Source organism: Pleurodeles waltl, chromosome 10 (genome assembly GCF_031143425.1).
Source record: "Pleurodeles waltl isolate 20211129_DDA chromosome 10, aPleWal1.hap1.20221129, whole genome shotgun sequence".
In the NCBI taxonomy this organism is placed as follows: domain Eukaryota; kingdom Metazoa; phylum Chordata; class Amphibia; order Caudata; family Salamandridae; genus Pleurodeles; species Pleurodeles waltl.
Genome location: NC_090449.1, coordinates 968,382,413 through 968,402,073, shown reverse-complemented (window position 1 = coordinate 968,402,073; position 19,661 = coordinate 968,382,413). Strand labels below are relative to the sequence as shown.

Here is a 19,661-nt window from a genome sequence, read left to right as displayed (position 1 = left end):
AATATATATCCAGTCGGACAAGGTATTAATCCCATTATCCACAACAGCTAATGCCTTTTTTAAATTTTCCTGGTCTATTTGCCTTAACCGAGCAGCTTCTTCTTGATGGGAAAGCTTTCAAGTTTCATTATATACTTCATATAAGAAACGCTTCCTACTGTGTTTTTTGGGGCCTAACAGGAAGTCCTGCAAGTCACTGTTATTGGACAGGAGTCTGAGGTGTTCTCTAACCGCATCTAGTGAGGAAGTTCTTAGCCATTGCTGACATAGTTTTCCCACACTATGGAGGTCATTACAACCCTGGCGATCTTTGACCGCCAGGGCTGTTTTGGAGGAAGCACCACCAACAGGCTGGCGGTGCTTCCAGGGGGGATTACGACTGCGGCAGAAGCACCTTGGTCGCACCGCCGGGACCGGCGGTTTCTCACCACTTTTGTCCCGGCGGGAGTAATCCTCCAGGGGATTACGAGTCCCCCTCCCACCAGCCTTTTTATGGCGGTAAGAACCGCCATGAAAAGGCTGGCGGAAAGGGGAGTCGCGGGGCCCCTGGGGGACCCTGCACTGCCTATGCCACTGGCATGGGCAGTGCAGCGGCCCCCTGCCACGGTCCCGTGCAGCTTTTCACTGTCTGCTGTGCAGACAGTGAAAAGCGCGACAGGTGCAACTGCACCCATCGCACAGCCGCAACACCGCCGGCTCTATTTGGAGCCGGCTCCTGTGTTGCGACCGAGATCACCGCTGGGCCGATATGTCGTGACTATACCTGCATGTTCGGATGATATATAGTGAGGGTCCGCCTACTAGTTCTAAAACCCCCCGAGGAGTTGATAAAATGCTGGTGACACCCATTGGTATCTACTGGCCACAATAACCACCCGCCAGGACGTGTCAGTGAAACATTAACTGTGCCATTCAGGACCCATTCGTCGAGCTAATCTTCAGTTGCATTTGTATATTTTTGCCATTTATACAATTTTGCAGGGGCAGGTATTCTGGGCGTGTTTAATTCCTTAATTTTAGCTAAGCCTAAACAACTGGTTTGTTGTACTGTTTCATTTAATAAGATCATGTGTACAGGAAGAAGGCATGCTCTGAACAAAGCTTCCCTTCCTCTAATTTGCCAATTTTTAGTTCCCCACACACTTTTCAAATCGATCGACTTCAGCCAATATTCATAGCCTTCTATAGACAATCAGGAAACAAAGGATTCTGAATATATACATTTCGTATGCGTCATTAATATATGTATATCCTTAGTGGGTGGTACCTTAAAATAATATGACTCAGCATTTTTTACATTGTTCCCAGAAAAATATGTAAGCTTTTCAGAATATGTTTTAGAACTCCCCTGTGGTGGAGTCGGACAATGTTCCCATTGTGTATAATGAGAAACAGTTTTGGGGCTGCTCGCTCTATGTATGAAGTGGTGCCCATATTAATTATAGCAAAACATATCACCATAATTCTCTTTAGACTAAGAAACATCTTCGTTTCCAATATGGTATTTGAATTACTTCCGTGGGACCATATATATCAAATATTACTTTGCCCCAAACAATCCCATCAGGAATGGGTACTGCAAAAATTTTCACAAATGATAAGTCTCTTCGGACCTTATGTGATGAAAAATGTGGTTTTAAGACCTCTTCCACCAATTCAACTCTTGATTTTTCAGGTAAAAAATGACCATGTATTAATAAGAAAAAGGTACTGACAAAACCAATCCGTAGTAAGAAAGTTAGGACAGTCAAGGAGAGCCATAGATAGTTCCATGGAAAAACAAAATATGTTTCTTTAAGCCAGTTTTTTAGCTTACGTGCTCTTGACAAGTCAGGTGCTGAAGAGGCGAATGAGTCTGAGAAGTCGTCATTGAAGTTGGCAAAATATCCAGAAGCAGTTCGTGCAAATGGTGGGGCTTTGGTCAGTGGTGAAGTTGGTGTTTCCCTTGGTGGCACACTGTAAATTGCACCATCCGGCTGTGTTGGAGTTGAGTCAACTCGGTCAAATGTTTCTAAATTGTTTGATGTTAGTGGAACCAATGCTAGATCATCTTCTGCCCTCCCCAAGCTCGGAGATGTGTTGGTGTTGGTATAAAAGACTTGTAGAGGAACTTCTTCGCCAGTAGTGAGAGGGATTCTGGAGCTACTGGATGTTCCTCTTGGTCTGCTGTGCAGGATCGGCCACATGGTGTAATTTGACATTGTGGATGGAGACAAAAAAAAATCTTTGGCACCTGCCAACGGTGATAGAATAGCTGTTCTGGTACCGTGTATCCCTAGTACTGGGACTGGTGCGCGATATGAAGGGCCAAATTCCTTTTTACAGTGACTTTTTCACGTACAAGATCCCCAACTTTGGGAATCCAGCTGGTAGATGTTACTGGCACATCCTTGATTCGTGTGGAGGCAGCACTGATGGAAGAATTATCATCACTGAACTGTTGCAATTCCTGTAAGACAGTGACACATTCATTTATGTCAAATGGTGTTTCTGCTACCTCCATGCCAGGACCATCAAGATCCGGAACATGCATTCGAGTTCTGAACAGGCACTCATATGAAGTATGACCCCCCAGGGACCTTCTAGGCAGATTATTAAGTGCTCTCTGGACTCCATATAGGTGCTTAAGCTAACTAAGACCCGTGCCTAAGACTCTGGCTGTTAAGGATTGCTTTAAATCATGGTTTAATCACTCCACAACACTATTTCCCTAGGGATGAAATGGAGACGTGTCCTGGAGTTGGACCCCCAACTAAGCCATGGCGTCCCTGAATGCCCTTGAGGCGAGAGCAGGGCCCTGGTCCGAAGGGGAAAGCTGCAACCGCATATGTACTGATACAGACTCGCAAATCTTTAATAACAGTCTGAACATTAGCCAAGCGTTGTGGCCACACCCATAAAAATCTGGAGCATGAATAAACAGCGACTAAAATATACTTGCATGCACTGTCCGGTGTTAGCGGACCACAGTGGTCCAAGTATGCACATTGTAACGGTTTGTTTGAAATCAAGAGGGGTGTCTGTGGCAGGCGTTTTGCAGTGGAAACTTTAATTTGTTGACAGATGTCACAACAAAGGACATACTGTTTGGTCTCTTTATAGAGACCTGGCCACCAATAACGGGCCTGAAAAGCAGAAATTGTAGCCGCCACTCCAGCATGGGCAGAAGCCACCCCCTCATGGGCTGATTTAATCAATTGTGGTCTTATATTTCTATTGGGAATGTCTCGTACCCCTACGCCTGGTATCTTAACCTCAGCATTCAGCATACATCCCATTTGGTAGTGATACTTGTTAGGAAATCCTTTAGGATAGGGCGTACCATCAGCTGTAGCTGTCATGGCAGCCCATATGTCTGCGTCCGGTTTTGAACTCAAGCGAGTCACTGCAGCTACAGCAGCCACAGCTTACTTTGCTGCTTCATCAGCCAATGTATTTCCAGCATTGTGTATCCCAACGTGCTGGTGTCCAAGTGTATGTACAACATGGACATTTGGTAGCATCTCCTTCAGATCTGTTACTTTCCCCCACAGAAGTCTGTGTTTGATGGTGTTGCCTTTGGAATCTCTGAACCCATTCTGGCGCCAATAATGCAGGTATTCATTAAAGGACTGGACACAATAATATGAATCACAATCAGCGTGGGCTGTGCAGGACCCCTGTATTCTAGTGCCATCAGCAGAGCCTTTAAGTTCTGCCAACTGTGCTGTGCAATCTCCTAGGGTTTGCGTTAAGGTATGTAGGGGAAAAAATGTATCTCCCTCCACATAGCCACTTACAACTGCACAAGCAGCAGAATATTGGTGTTTTGTGCATATTGCAGGTTGTGCGGAGCCATCTGTGTACATGACTCTATGATATTGTTCGATAGGCAATGTATTTGCTGGAACTGGGTACTCTATTTCATACTGTAAAAATTCTTGAGTTTGTAATTTTGGGTCGAAAATGTACTCTACATCAGTGGCTGTCAAAGACATAGCCCATTGTATCCAACGTGGATGTAATGCTTTTGCGTTCGGAACGCTGGCTTTTGTCACAGCCTCTAGGGCTGGGATCGGAGAGACAACAATAATGCATTTCCCTTAGGCAAGAGGTCTTTCTTTAATGACCGCCATTGTACAGCAGTGAGAATTTTCTCAGTGGGAGCAAAGCGTTGTTCTGCCGCTGAATATAAGTGTGATTTGTATGCAATCGGGAGTGTCTCACCTTCATTAAATGTCACATAGGTGAAACCGATGGCACCAGCTATTATTCTGATGACCAAATGTGTTTTGTTGTCCCTCGTATGTAATTATTGTGCTGCAAGCATGTCTGTTCGCAAATCTCGAAGAATTTGTGTGTGTTCATTTGTCCAGAATTTACTTGAAAAATCAGGACGTATCAGATCATATAGAGGTTTTATGCGTGTAGCATAATCTGGAATGTAAGCTCTGCCAAAATTTAGGAAACCCAATAGAGATTTGAGTCTTTTAATCGTGTTCGGTGGTTGTAGCTGTGCGCATTTTTCTAAGAATTGTGGCGCTAGGCTCTTTCCTTCACTTGATAGCTCATATCCCAAAAACAGGAAGCTAAGGAAGGCAATTTTAGTTTTTTTGAAATTGAACTTGTAGCCAAATTCAGCAAATCCTACAACAATCCGGGCTACCCGTTTTAGATGTTGTAGCAGTTCATCATCCGTAAGATAGATATCATCTACATAGGACAATGCTTCAGGGTCAATCTCATGCAAAATAGCAGTCACACGAGCTGCGAACAGTCCTGGACTGTTCTTATAACCTTGAGGTAAACAACAGAATTTTTTCAGGGAGTCTAGTGCGCTGAAACTTGTTAAGTCTCTACTCTCAGGCGCTCTATTCTGGCAGAAAAAAACATTGGAAATGTCCAGTGTTGTTTTGTATTTTTTACGCACTATATTGTTCATTAGTGCGGTGCTATGTGAGTTCTGTATAGCATAAGTGCGTGTATGACTGTTTAAGTGTCTGTAGCCTAAGACTATTCTGTATGAATGGTCCGGTTTGGCTACTGGGAATAATAGATTATTCATTGGGGAGACACAGGGTTCAATTACACCCTGGTACTCTAATTGTGTGAGTATTTCTCTCACAGGTGCTTTTGCTTCATGTTTTATTGGATACTGCGGTTGGGGTTGAGGTTCATTTTTGATTGGAATTACATGGTGGGGGGATTCTCTATCCTATCCTACGTAATTTCTGTATAATGCAGGAGCCTGTGCCAAAGCCCATTCAATGGCATAGGATTCAGCGAGTTCCTCTGGAACAAGGGACGAGAAGGAAGGCTTAATCACATCTTCCCCATATGGGTAGATACAGACAAAATCAGGTGGCCAATCTTGTTCGGCCAACAAAACATCGTATATGTTTACAACGCGATCCCAAAAGATTGCGTCTATTGTGCACTCAATGTCTCCTTCAACTGTAGCGTTACTTTATACACCCTATCAGGCATGGAGACACGCATGTCCACAGTTTCTACTTGAATAAAGTTGTCATTTGCTTTCACCTCCAGATGCTCTAGAAGATTCTGGCGAACTATTGTGACCTCTGCCGCGCTGTCTAGCAGTGCTAGAGCTCATTTCTTGTTCTTCAAGCAGACCCTCTTCCTGAGTGGCATGTCAACTGTGGCTGCTGCCACTTTTTTCTTTTTGAATTGTGGTTTTTGTTGGGCGGGTTTCTCTTCCTTTTTAATAGACACCTCCGAAGAGCGTTGTGATTCATGTCTCGGTTTCACGTACTCTGTCCTTCGTTCTGATCGCCCACCTCTCTCATTTCGTTTTTCCGATGCGTCCTGAAAGGAACGAGATTGGCGTGTATCAGTATATTGATATCTGTCAGGCGTTTTTATATTATCTCTATTTCTGAGATTGTATCTGTTCTGTGGGGTCTCCATACGCGGAGATTCTCCCATCTCTTTTTTAGGAGTTTGTTGTTTTTTATCCCTGCGTTTCTTATTACCCTCGGGAGCCTGCTTGGGAAAATCTTTAGTTGATTTGCCCTGAAATTGTGGTTTAGATGGTCTGGCCCCTAAACTGTCTCGACCTATGCTAGAATAAGTCTCTGCGATTATTTTAGACAGCTCGTGTTCCTGATCCTGTTGCGGAACGTCACGGAGCCGCATGCGCACTGTAAGTGCGACTGCTTCCCCTTTAAGGTTACTTAAAATGATTGAGAAAACTGTGACAAAATTGCCCATCAATTGCATCCCCAAATCTAGGGCTGGGGCAGCCCCATACTCATCTTAAATTTATTTCAACACCTCCGGTAAATTGGCAAGTGTCGGTGTACCATGCCCAGTTGTATACAGTAGAGCGCGGCAAATACCATGCCCCAAGTATTACAGTTATCCACTGTAGGGACCATCCCAAAAGGCAAGCAAATCGTTAGTATTCTATGTTTATCCTGAGGTCCCGTATGAAAATACTGCCTCCAGCGCATTAATCTTTTGTGCTAACTGTTAGAAATGGGGTTTCTGGTTGGCTATGGTATGCACCTCAGCCAGGCAGAACCTACCCACTCTAGTCAGGGCTAGAGAGTTACATGTCCAAGATAACCCCTGCTCACCCCCTTGGTAGCTTGGCACGAGCAGTCAGGCTTATCCCAGAAGCAATGTGTAAAGCGTTTGCACAACACACGTGACGCAAAATGTACACCACAAAGTAAACACAACACTGAGCTATGTAAAAATAATCTGTATTGCACAAAACATAACTAGACTAACAATACACATAAGTAATACCCTGCTATCTTAGCAGTTGTCAGAATGTTACACAAGTTACTAATATTCTGCAAGAATATGTAGTTGTCACATTAGAACACGTAAGTACTCAGGATTCTGCAACATAAGCAGTAGTCAGGAATTATAGTAAAAGATATATGCACTTGTCATGAACAACTCCTAAATACCCATAAAAGGAACATTAGAGAATATATCACCAGTCATACAAATACATATCAGCTAGACATGCCCATAAAAGGAACAGTAGCACATATATGTAGGAACAGTAAACAGGTAGGAAATCTAAAACAACCAAAAGTCTGTACTAGGCTCCTAGAGCCTAGATTCCCTAAAAAGTACCTGTTTCTGTAGTACAAGAGGCACTCCCAGTGCCTAAAAGTTGAGCACAGGAGCCCCCGGCGCTCCTATGCGCAAAACAGGGGTTCCTGGTAGAGAGGGGCGGTCTGCACCCCCTCTACTATGTGAGGATCGGGCCCCTCCGGGGACCCGTGATCCTTGGGGACCCCCGGGCCTCTAATGGCCCTCTCTGAAGGGGGGGCCAAAGCGACTGAAGTTAAGGCATTATGGGGCAATCGCTCCCCTAGCGCAGTGACCGGGGGAAAGGGGGTTCCCTTTTCTTCCTGTGTCCTGATTAGGACTAGGAGGCAGCCGCCCTTGTCCACTGTGCGGCTGCCTAACGAGGTAGTGGGGGGAGCAGGGGCCTCCGATGAGGCTCTGCCCCTGCTCCCACAGGCAGCTGCACCCGGTCCGGTGCGCGAGCCGCGTTTTCTGTCTTCCCTCGTCCGCGATGGAAGCAGCGTGAGGAGTCGGAGTCGAGGTGTGCCCCGGGGGCGCTCTGAAAAGGGCGCATCACCCGGGGACACAGTAGGAGCGTGCGAGCTCCTTCCTTTACCTTCGGTAAGTGTCCCGGAGGCACTAGGGTCAGCGTGAACCTCGCGCTGAAGTCAAACTGCGGCGCCCGGATCGCGGCAGTGATTTGGGGTCCTCAAATCAAGGCAGAGCGCTAAAGATAGCGTGAGGGCTTAGTACCCAGCCCAGGTTGCGGCAGTGATTTAGGATCCAAATAAAGCGCTTCCCACAGCACTAAGACAAAATCTGCAGCCTGGGCTGCGGCAGTGGTTTTTGGCAAAAGCAGCGCTTTGGCAGCGCTAAGGAAAAAGCGGTAGAGAGTGTTACAGGGGTCAAGGGCCACAGCACCCTGCCCCTGGGAACAACAAAACAAGCAGGATTACAGGGCTGGTGGGCCCAGCTACAGGGCAGCACAAGGGGTGCAGATGGTGGCAGTTCCTCCTAGTGACCAGGCAGGTCACAGGTCAGCACAACAGCAGCAGTCCAAGGTGGTTTCCTGGTGAGTCCATGCATCAGCGTTCTGTTTCCAGTTTCAAGTTCCAAGAGTCCTAAAAATGTGGGGAAAATTCCCCTGTACTTATACTAGTGTTACAGTGTGTTTCACAATGGTAGGGAGAGGAGGTTCCAGCCAGTTACAACTGGTTCTGGGAGTGCCCCCTCTCTCATTTCAGCACAGGCTCCAAACATCTGTGGGGGGTTAACGACCCTATTGTGTGAGGCCAGGGCACAGTCTTTACAAATGCAGGTGTGCCCCGCCTCTCCCTTCTCTCAGCCCAGAAAGGCTTTACAATATGTAGATATACCTCTGTGTCACCTCCACCCTCCCTGTTTCAGGCTGTCTGAGAAGTATACACAAAGCCCCAACTGTCAGTCTGCCCAGACGTGGATTGGAGACAAGCTGCAAAACACCAAAGTCATAAGCACAGATAAATGTGCACTTTCTAGAAGTGGCATTTCTGTGATAGTAATAAAAAATACACCTACACCAGTAAGCAGCATTTCTCACCACTATCACAACCATACCACACATGCCTACGCCACCCCTCATCAATCAGACAATACCCCTTACACATAAGGCAGGGCATTTCCAATGAAATCCTATGAGGAGGCAGCAAGTTAGGCTGTTTGTCACTACCAGGACAGGCCATGCTACATGGCACATGTCCTTCCTTCTACATACAGGGCACCCTGCCCAAAGGGCTAGCTAGGGCGTACCTTAGGGGTGACTTACATGTAGTAAAAGGGGAGTTCTGCCAGGTCCCTGTAGCAGAAAACTGTGCACACAGGCTCTGCGCTAGCAGGCCTTAGATAGGTTTGACAGGCTACTTCAGTGGGTGGCGCAAGCAGCGCTGCAGGCCCACCAGTAGCATTTAATTTACAGGCCCTGGGTATAGGGATACCACTTTACAAGGGACTTATAGGTAAATTAAATATGCCAATCGGGTATAACCCAATTATACCAAATTTGTAAGAGAGAGCACATGCACTTTAGCACTGGTTACAAGTGAAAAAGTGCTCAGAGTCAAAACGTCAGCCAACAAAGGTCAGAAAAATAAGGAGGCAAAAAGCAAAAAGTCTGGAGAATGACCCTGTAAAAGGGCCAGCAGGTCCAACACTAACCAAAACGGCGTTTCCTCCCGTTTGGTTGGTACCTTACTCATAATTGAATGTACAGTCGCAGGTTTTATACCTGATGTTACTGCATGTGGATGTCCTGGAGCAGCATGTGCTGGGTTTGTATTTAATGTTTGCATTACAAATTGTACTAATCATCTATATATCGCTGTTAATTCTATATATAAGCGACGAATCTCAGCTACAGCTAAGTTTGCAATTGCAGGATGTGGTGTATAGGTGGCCAATAAAGGCCAGTTAGGACCATCGGTACTTAGAGGACCTAACCTTACTGGTAAAATTGTGTGGGGTAGGGCGCCATCAAGCCAATTGTTATGTTCTTGATAAGATAAAGGTATTTCTAAGTATGCGTATGCTCTGTATTGTCCAGGCGCATTTGAAAGTGTATAATAATGAAATGCATTTGTGTTCCCATCAACTGCTGGAAAAGTGACCCAAGAATAAAAAAGTTCTGTTCTCTAAGCGGCATGGGCATCCACCACAAATGTGACTGGACCCCACTGGGGCGTTAAGCTGTTCGCTAATAAATGTGTAGTTAGAGGTTGTCTCATGTTAACCGCTATCTGTACCTGCTGTGGATTCGTCATTAAAAACCAACTGTAAGTTCAGAGAAGGCACACCAAATAGGGTTTCCCTTTTAAAGTTCAAGCTTGAACAACCTCCAGCTTCAGATAGGATAACCTACGTAGCTGGGGGTGGAAATCCTCAGTACCACGGATGTCTCCGTATACGGTATTGAGGTGTCATTATATATATTGAGACAGAGATACCCCGGAGGACCCAAAAATTAGAGCCTGACCAAACGTTGGCGGCGCCATGTCGCATAGGTTCTCATTATTCTAATGAGACTACTGGATTTTGAGCAGCAGAATCGCCCGCGGCGTGGGAGACTTAGTCTAACCCACTGTTGGTGACACCTGTCGCTCCAATCCGGGTTTTCCTCCGGCTAACTAGCACCGCCTCATCTCTACCCAAGGATAGGGATGACTGGGCAGCCGAGCCCATGATATATTTGGCTTCTCAGGGAAGTCGTGATCACTCAGGTCCCATCCGGTTCTCTCACTTACAATTCATTCTCATATATAAATGACAAACAGAAGCAGTATATGTTTCAATAATGAGTTTTAATAAAACAACTGCATCTTAGATAACAAGGCGTGAGCTGCAATAACCAGGACAACACAACATGACAGTATTAAAATTGTAACAAGTAGAGTGACGCATAAGAACAACGCTATCATGTTGTCACTATTGTCAATCGATTAATCCCTACTAGGCTAGGATAGAGCACAGCATGTTAAGCTCTAAGTCTGCCCTTCAGGTTCCCCTGGAAGACATCAACCCCCATACCCGAGCAAAGGCCTGTGGTATGCGTTAGCATCTGTAGCGAAGCATTCGGCAAGCAGCATACAGTTGTGGTTCCCTGGCTGGAATCTCCCTCTAACGTGTAAGGGACAAGGAAGTGTTTTTATAATAACACAGCTGATATTCTGAGAAAGTGTCCCTACGTAAAGATGTGTATTTTCTACGAATGTTGGAGACTAAACTCCTACCACGTTCACTGGCAATGTACCATTCTGTAGCCTTGGTAAAAGCACAGAGTGATCAAGAATGTCTTGTTTGAGAACAGAGTGCTGGCCTAGTCAAAAACAGTTAGATAGACAGAAATAAAACAAGACCGTAAAAATGGTTATTGTAACAATAATAAGACGAAGCTGAATAAAATATATCTAGGTTAAAGTGCACAGCGGCCTAGTGTGTTAAAATAACGTGCATGGAGCTATAACTAAAATGGCTACACAACAACGGGAAGCCAGGGAAGGTCTCTGAGGTGGGCTGAGATGTGTTTGTGGCAAGGGAGGTTAAAGATGAGGCATGCAGAGGCGTTCTGAATGTGCTGAAGTTTCCTCTGGAGCATGGCCATTGTTTCCGCGTAGAGTGCGTTGCCGTAGTCCAGTCTACTGCTAATGAGGGCGTGGGTGATCGTTCTTCTGGTTTCGATGGGGATCCATCTGAAGGTCTTGCGAAGTACGCGGTGGGTGTTGAAACATGAGGATGAGATGGTGTTGACTTGCTGGGTCATGGTGAGTGATGAGTCCAGTGTAAAGCCGAGGTTGCATGCGTGGATGGTGGGAGTTGGAGCAGCTCCTAGTGTGGCAGGCCACCAGGAGTCGTCCCATGCTGATCTGTTGGAGCCGAGGATGAGGATCTCAGTCTTATCCGAGTTCAGTTTAAGGCAGCTTACCTCCATCCAGTTGGCAATGGCGTGAAGTCCATTGCGGAGATTGGTCTTGGTGGTGGCGGGGTCCTTCGTGAGTGAGAGGATCAGTTGAGTGTCGTCCGCATAGGAGACGATGTTAAGGCCGTGGGATCGGACGATGTTGGTGAGCGGTGCCATGTAGATGTTGAAAAGGGTGGGGCTGAGAGAGGATCCTTGGGGTACTCCGCAGATGATCTTGGTGGCTTTCGACAGGAACAGAGTGAAGCGGACTCTCTGAGTTCTGCCGGAGAGGAAGGATGTGATCCAGTCCAGGGGCTTGTGGCGGATTCCGGCGTCGTGGAGGCGTGTGTGGTGACAGACGGTATCGAAGGCTGCCGAGAGGTCAAGGAGGATGAGGGCCACGGTTTCACATTTGTCGAGCATGATCCTGATGTCGTCGGATGAGAGCGGTCTCGGTGCTGTCGTTCTTGCGGAAGCCGGATTGGGAGATGATGAGCAGGCTGTTGTCCTCCAGGAAGCATGATAGTTGGCTGTTGACTATCTTCTCAATGACCTTCGCTGGGAAGGGGAGGAGGGAGATGAGCCGGTAATTCTTGAGGTCTTCGGGGTCTGCCTTGGGTTGTTTGAGCAGGGCATTGACTTCGGCGTGTTTCCAGTTCTCCACTAAATGGGCGCTCGAAGGAGCTCCACTCGAAGGAGCTGTTGATGATGGTACAGAGTTCGGGGGCGATGATTTGGCTGGCTTTATTGAAGACATGGTGAAGGCAGGGGTCAGCAGTGGATGGTTCTCATGGTCTTGGTGGTGTACTCGTCATTGGTGTGGGTCCAGGCGCTCTGGAGATTGGTGTGGTTGGGTGCGTTAGGGTTGGTGTTGGCAGCGTTGGTCGTGGGGATCTGGGAGGTGAAACTGCCATGGATGTCTGTGATCTTGCGGTGAAAAAAGGTGGTGAGGGTGTCGCAGAGGTCTTGCGAGCGGGGGGGTCGGTGGAGCCCGACTTAGGGTTGGCGAGTTCTTTAATGATGCTGAAGAGCTCTTTGCTGTCGTGTGCGTTGTTTTCGATTTGTTCTTTGTAGAATGATCTTTTAGTGGTCCGGATGAGCTGGTGATGCTTGCGGATGGCGGTCTTGAGGGCGGCGTGGTTGCTCTCTGTTTGTTCTTGGCGCCATATCTTCTCAGTTTTCCGGCACTCTCGCTTGGAGGCCTGAAGGACGGCGGCAAACCAGGGTGCTTTCTTGCTGGTACGGGTGTTGGTTGGTTTCCTAAGTGGAGTGAGGGTGTTGGCGCAGTCGTCTAGCCATTGTTTGAGGTTGAGGGCGGCGGTGTTGGGGTCGCTAGTGTTGGGCGGCGGGGCATGGGCAAGGGTGGAGAGCAGTTGGTCCTTCAAGATCTTGCTCCAGCTGCGGCGAGGGGTCCATTGCAGGTGTTGGTGAGCGGTGGGTTTCTGGAAGGAGAAGTGGACACATCGGTGGTTGGTCCAGTGGAGTTCGGTGGTATGGGTGAAGGTGATGTGGCTGCTGGTGGAGAAGATGGGGTCTCATGAGTGGCTGGCTGAGTGGGTGGGCATTGTGACGAGTTGTTTGAGACCGAGGTTGTTGATCAAGGCTGAGGAGTTGCTGTCTTTGGTGTTCTCTAGGTGAAAATTCAGGTCGCCGAGGAGCATGTAGTCCATAGAGGCGAGGGCTTGGGTGCTGATTGTGTCGGCGATGGCATCACAGAACTGAGGTCGGGCCTGGGGGTCTGTAGACAAGGGTTCCTCTGAGGGCGGTGTTGGCGTTGATGTGAATCTGGAAGTGCAGGTGTTCGGCGGCATCAATGATGTTGAGGGTGTTGGTTGAGATCCTGATGGTGCTCCTGTGGACTATGGCAATTCCTCCTCCCTGATTGTTGGTGCGGTCTCTGCGGGTAATCTTATAGCCTTCCGGGATGGCTATGGCGATGTCGGGTTCCGAGGAGGGGGTAACCATGTTTCGGTGAGGAAGGCGATGTCTGGGGAGGTTGAGGTGAGAAGGTCCCAAAGTTTGACGTCGTGCTTGTGGATGGAGCGGGTGTTGAGGAGGATGCAGCTGAAGTGGTTGTTGTGGGTGGAACTGTTGCGGTGCTTGGTGACTTGTGTGGAGGTGAAGTTGCACATCCAGCAGGAGAAGGGTCCATGGGTGTGCTTCGGGGTGGCTAGGGCACAGGTGGCGGAGCGGCCAGGGTTGAGTGCGTGGAGTTTGTGGGTCGTGTAGCAGCATCTGGTGAAGCGGGTGGCGTGAGGGGCAGAAGGGACTGGCGCTGGGCGTGGTCCAGTCGTGGACGGGTGCCGACGGGCTTGCCTCTGGTGCACGCAGCTGCTGCCATTAAGAAGGGGAGGTGAGGGGGAGGATTAGCTGGGAGGTGAGGGCGCATGGGGGTGTGGGGGGGCGAGCCTCAGGGATGCAGCTGCGGGAAACGGACGGCTTAGAGGAGCCGAAAATGGGTAGGAGGGGGAGCACAAAGCAGCGCGGCGGAGAGAAGGCTAAAAGAACACACAAAATTTGGAACGAGCACAGAAATGGCAATAAAACAAAAAGGATACAAGCGGTAACAAGAACACACGAAATGGCAATAAAACAAAAAGAATACGAATGGTAACAAGACCACACTCATACATACGGACCCCACTAGACACCAGGGATGAGGCGCAGGCGGGTGCCTGCGGGTGGTGGAGGGCCTCAAACTTACGGCACGACCAGGGAGTTAACTGGCAGGAGTTAACTGGCAGTCTGCTGCTGGTGTTGAAGTGCATGTTTCAGTCTACATGTCAGAATGTTTTAATGAAATAGAAAAGGAAGATATTTGAGAACTCACCGAAAACGTGCCCAATATTTTTTTTCTACAGCACTAACCATAATTTAATTGACAAAATTAAACACCTCATTTTAAGTTTTACCAGTTTGATTCAATCTAGATGGCTTCACGTGTGCCACACTTTTGTCATAAGTAAGTTTGTTAGCGTTCTAGTTTTTCTTTAGAACACTCTGGGAGGCCGCAATAGAGCACAATGGAATCAACTGGCAGGCTGCTCCTGTTGGAAGTACGTTTTACTGAGATTGTCAGACTTCATTCTGATATGGCTGAGAAAGATAGTGGGAATTTACAGAACATATGCTCTCATTTTAGCTTCTTGGACGCCTTTCTTAACATCTATTGGAAAATCATGAGAAAATAGCATGCGGCCAAACATAACACATGAAATTGCAGCAGAAGGCTTTTTCATAGGGTAAAATCACCACAGCAACAAATGATTTATAATGTAACCAATATCTGTTATCACCTTTCGTGAACCTGCCATTTATTACAATGCATTTCAATAGGGTGCTATGTATATTAGTCCTAAAATGGCTACCATCACTTTCTGGTTGAAGTGCTGACAGCCAATTAGATCTAACCATGAGATTGGGTGGTTAGTCTCCGCTCAGTAATTCCTTTAATAGCTCAAAAACTACTAAACCGATTTACACCAAATAATGAAAAAAAAGCATGATTTCTGGACCAAGACCTACCTTCCTGCCAAATTTGGTGTAATTCCATCCAGCGGTTCCGTCTGTATTCATGTTGAAAATCCTTATGGGAATTAACATGGTAAACACACATTTTTCTACCCCTCTCCCTACTTCTTTTTCTCGTCCCAGCTTGACCAATCAACCCGAAGCTTTCCATGCATCCAACTTGACATTTATTTGGGAAAATTTCCTGAAGATTCGTCAAATGGCGTCAAAGCTATAGCCAAGTCAAAAACACTTTTCTATGGAAACTGGGTACTAAATATAACTTCACATACATATATATATATATATATACATATATATATATACAAAATAAATCTTTCAGCTCTTTTCAAGCTGTAAGAAAGAGTCGCACCCAACGTGTCTGCATCTCTATATTGATTCTTTATTCGGCTACGCGTTTCAACCCCAAAGGGTCTTTGTAATGGCCTAATAGAAATTTTTTTTTCCCCCTATCAACATAAATACACCAGTTTCATAAAGATAGGAAAAATACTCAAAAGAAAATAAATATATGTACATGACCTCCCAATCTCCTAAACTCAACAAATAAACTTCAACTGTAATTATGTTGATGGGGGATTGAGCGCAATTTTTCTATCGACCATGACAAAGACATTATCTGCAATTCAAGATGTGCCAGCAACATTTTTAATTTACTGTGCTCCCTTTTTGCCTTACCTCATGCTCTCATGTGTTTGCGAAAGTGATTGAGGTGGTCACAGCTCATCTTCTGTGAGTGAGAGTGCACATATTCCTGTACCTTAATGACTGCCTCCTAAAGGTGGACTCACCTCAGTCAGTTTTGTAGCACCTCTGGACAACAGCTAAAATCCTGAAATCATTGGATTTCACCATCAATGAGCATGCAGAAACTTTCAAACTAAGTTATGTGCAAAAACCTCCATACATTACGACAGTTCTGGACACCATGGCCTTCAAGGCCTTTTCCCTGCTGCACCATGTCTGCAGCAAATGATTTAGGATAGGTCCGTCCTGGGTCTAATTGAGGATGGCCCTTAGACTTCTTGGTCTTCTGGTTATATGTATCCTCCTCATCCCAGGTGGCATATGTGGCACCAACAATGAAATATCAGATTCCATTAGGCCATCATCAGGGATGCCTCTCTCCAGATCTTGCAGGAGATGACTCAGGAAATTCTGTGGTGGGAGATAAATTCCAACCTGACCTGAGGCAGGCCACTATTTCTCCCCCCACCGAGGGTCATTTGGAAGAGGTGGAATTCAAGGGCCACTGGTCTCTAGAGCCAGTTCAGTATCAGTCTACTAGAGCTTCAAGGGATCTATTTGGCCCCAAAGTATTTTTTTTGCTATCCTTCAAAGTAAGGCTGGTGCATGTGCTTAGACAACACATCCATAAAGTAGCACTGCAACAAACAGGATTAAATGGTGTCCTTAATCATATGAAAGGAAGCAATACATCTTTATGGTGTCACTGGACCAGCAGAGATTCCAGATCACCAATCATCTGGTAGGGGCTTTGAATGACAGAACAGGCAAACTAACTAAGCAGGCATTATCTGTTAGGTCCCGAGTGGCATCTTCAACCCAAAATGGCACAGGACATCCTCCAGCAGTGGTGTGCACCCTGGCTAAATCTGTTGCCACCATTGACAAAATGCAGAGCCAACAATTCTGCATGCAGAAGCTTCCTCTAAGATGCTTGTTAGAAAATACATTCTTGGTGGAATGGAAGGAAGAACCCCTATATGCATTCCCACCACTACTTCTCCTGCAATGCGTTTTGAGGAAGATAAAGTTGGACCTGGCCCAAGTCATTCTTGCTGACTTGGTCAGGAATGTTTCGGATCCAGAGCTCATGAGTATTTGTCCTCTGAGCAGGCCTCAGCTTCGGGGGGAACCTCTTGTTTCAGCTGCAGGGCAGAATCCTGCACCTGAGTCTCCTCAACCTACAACTCAGTACTTGGAGATTAATCACTGGCGCTGATCTATTCTGGGACAAAGTTGTTTCTTGATTTGACACTGAAAACAGTAACCCTTTACAAGGCAGATTTTCAGATGTTTTTTGTCCTTTCATTAGCCCTGCAAGGCCTTATAATGGGCACAGGGAAAGGTTATTTGTTAGTCTCTTCTGCATTTCTGTGCATAACTGACCAAACCTCTTTGTTTACATCATTGGCTGTGATGCATTGTATCAAATGTTTGTTTTCACCAAATGATTTGTGGTGCCGCAATGGTAACTAAGCTGTCTTGATATTTTTCATATGGACGCCGTTCAAGCCTATCCACCACAGTTTTTCAAGGCTCTTGACTCTAAAGATAGTCTTCCTCACTGCCAGTACACTGCTGCCGCAGATGAATTTCAGGTGTTTTTGATCTAACTGCCCTAGACCACCTCCTTTCCAGACAAACTGGTACTGAGGACCAGGGTGTCCGTCTTACTGTTGACCAGTTTATTAGTTACTTCAACCCTCAAATGAAGAAGAGAGGCTCTATGGTCTTGAAAGTAAAAGGACCCTGAGCTTTTAAAGTGAGCACACAAAAGATCTTTGCATGGAAGATCAGTTCTTTGTGGGTTTCAGTGGGGCAGAGAAATGGAAGGTGGTGCAAAAGAGGACCTGGTTAAGGTGGAGAGTCCTTTGTAATAAATTCTGTAATGTACTGGCCAAGAAGCAGCCCCCTGAGGGCTTACTGGTTCATTCCACCTATGCCAAAACCACTACAGAAGTTTTAACACAAGGAATGCCTATTCTAGACATCTTGCAGACTCCATCAGAGAATGCCCTGGTGATGGAACAGCAGCCTTTATGGTTCTGTCTGAACTACCATTCCAAACCACCCCTTACCGATCTCCATCCAGTCTGCAACTTGTGTTTGTCCCGGAACACAGGAAGGAGGATTGCGAGGCCTCCCGATCATTTCAGTCTAAAAAGACTTTCCGAAATCACCGGGCCCATCGAAAGGAAATGCCACGGAGAGACATTGAAGAAATTCCTAACATCTTTGGCCAACACGATGTCGAGGAAGAGGAACATGAACTCCCCAAGGCCTCTGCAGTGGAGGAAGAGGCATTCTCCGTTCAAGGCTCTGAAGATTTTTCGCCAGGTCAATGTACTGTGAATACAGACGCCCCGTTTCTCACTCAAATAAAATCAGCTTCTACCGAACAAAAGGCTTCTTTGCCACCACTGCCAATAGGCCAAGGTTGGCCCTGAAAAATCAATTTGAACACTCGGGCCTTGGGCTCAGCGCTGAAACTTTAGACAAAACCATTGAAGCCGACTCTTTGGTGCCAACACGCCCTTCCTGGTCGAACTGTCATGGTCTCCATCTTTGACACCGGCGACTTCGGCGCTGAAACAAAAATCCATCTTGGCTTTGAAGCCTTCCAAACTGGCTCTGAGATCAGATCTCATATAAACTGCAGGAACAACTCAATGCCTACCAGTGGCAAATCCACATACAACCTCACACAGGACGTCTCCTCATCAAGCCTTCTGTACCTATACCACCATCATCTAAGCGCCAGCTTTCCTTCAGGAAAGCCATTGATCTGTCGATGCCATTGAAAAAAGGAAGTCAGATAAAGCCACTATTCCTTGACCACCTCCTCCACCCCCCTCCACCATCTTCACCTGCTTCAAACTCTCCACCTCACTCTGAGGGTTATCCTCTAGACTTCACACCTCAAAGTTTCCCCACACATTTATAGGTGGGCATGGCACAGGAGATGATACATATGGGCCACACCTCCTCTTCCTGGTCCTTGGATTGCATATGACATTGACCCTCAAGGGGAAACTGATCCTGACTCTATATCCTGCTAGACCTTTGTCTCCTGATGACTCTACCACTTACCAGGGGCTTAGTAGCAGAGCTTCAACATATGATGTCTATCTACATAAATAGCCTCTGGAAGAGGATTTCCTCTTCAAGACCCCACAACACGTAGACCAAACCAATATCTCCCTACGCTTCAAGTTATGTTGTTGCATTCAGAGGACATTTTCAAGGACCCTGCACTGGCTAGGATTATAAACTCCCAGGGTCGACAAAAAGAACAAGGCTTTACCAACTGAATCTATTTACATCAGGGGACAAATTCCACCCAACTCACTAGTTGTGACCAACGCACATGAGAGGCTAATTCACAGGCTGCCAGTGATGCTTCACCTCTTGACAGTGTTTGGAACACCAAACACTGCTCAAACAGTAAGAGGAAGTTCTCCTTCTCAAATGAGCTATAGAACCTGTCCCTCTAAAACATCAGGGGTCAGGGGTATACTCCCTATACTTCCTAAACCCCAAAAAGGATGGATCTCAAAGGCCAATCTTAGATCAACGACCCTTAAAATCATTACATCCTGTCACAGAATTTCCATATGGTCACTTCTCAAGACATGATCCCACTTCGCCAGCAAGGCAACTTCTTGTCAGCCCTAGACTTAAAGAATGCCTGCTTTCACATTCCCTTTTTAATTTTTTTTTAATTAAATGGTTGGGAAACAATTCATTAGAGAAAGAAGATTAAAAAAATAACAAAATCATATAGATTACAGTGAAAGGAGGTATAGCACCCAGTACTCCATTGACATGTATTCTTAGTTACTATATTAATTTTTCATTCCAACTTTTAATTATAATTGACTCCTGAAACACTTTGAAATTCTGTTCGCCCATTTTGCTGACCCAA

At 46.4% G+C, this 19,661-nt stretch overlaps 1 protein-coding gene across 1 annotated transcript in view; it reads left to right on the top strand.

The window, feature by feature from the left end:
- AGMO (alkylglycerol monooxygenase) overlaps window positions 1-19,661 on the top strand; it is a 679,770-nt gene that overhangs the window by 455,384 nt on the left and 204,725 nt on the right. The window lies entirely within an intron of this gene.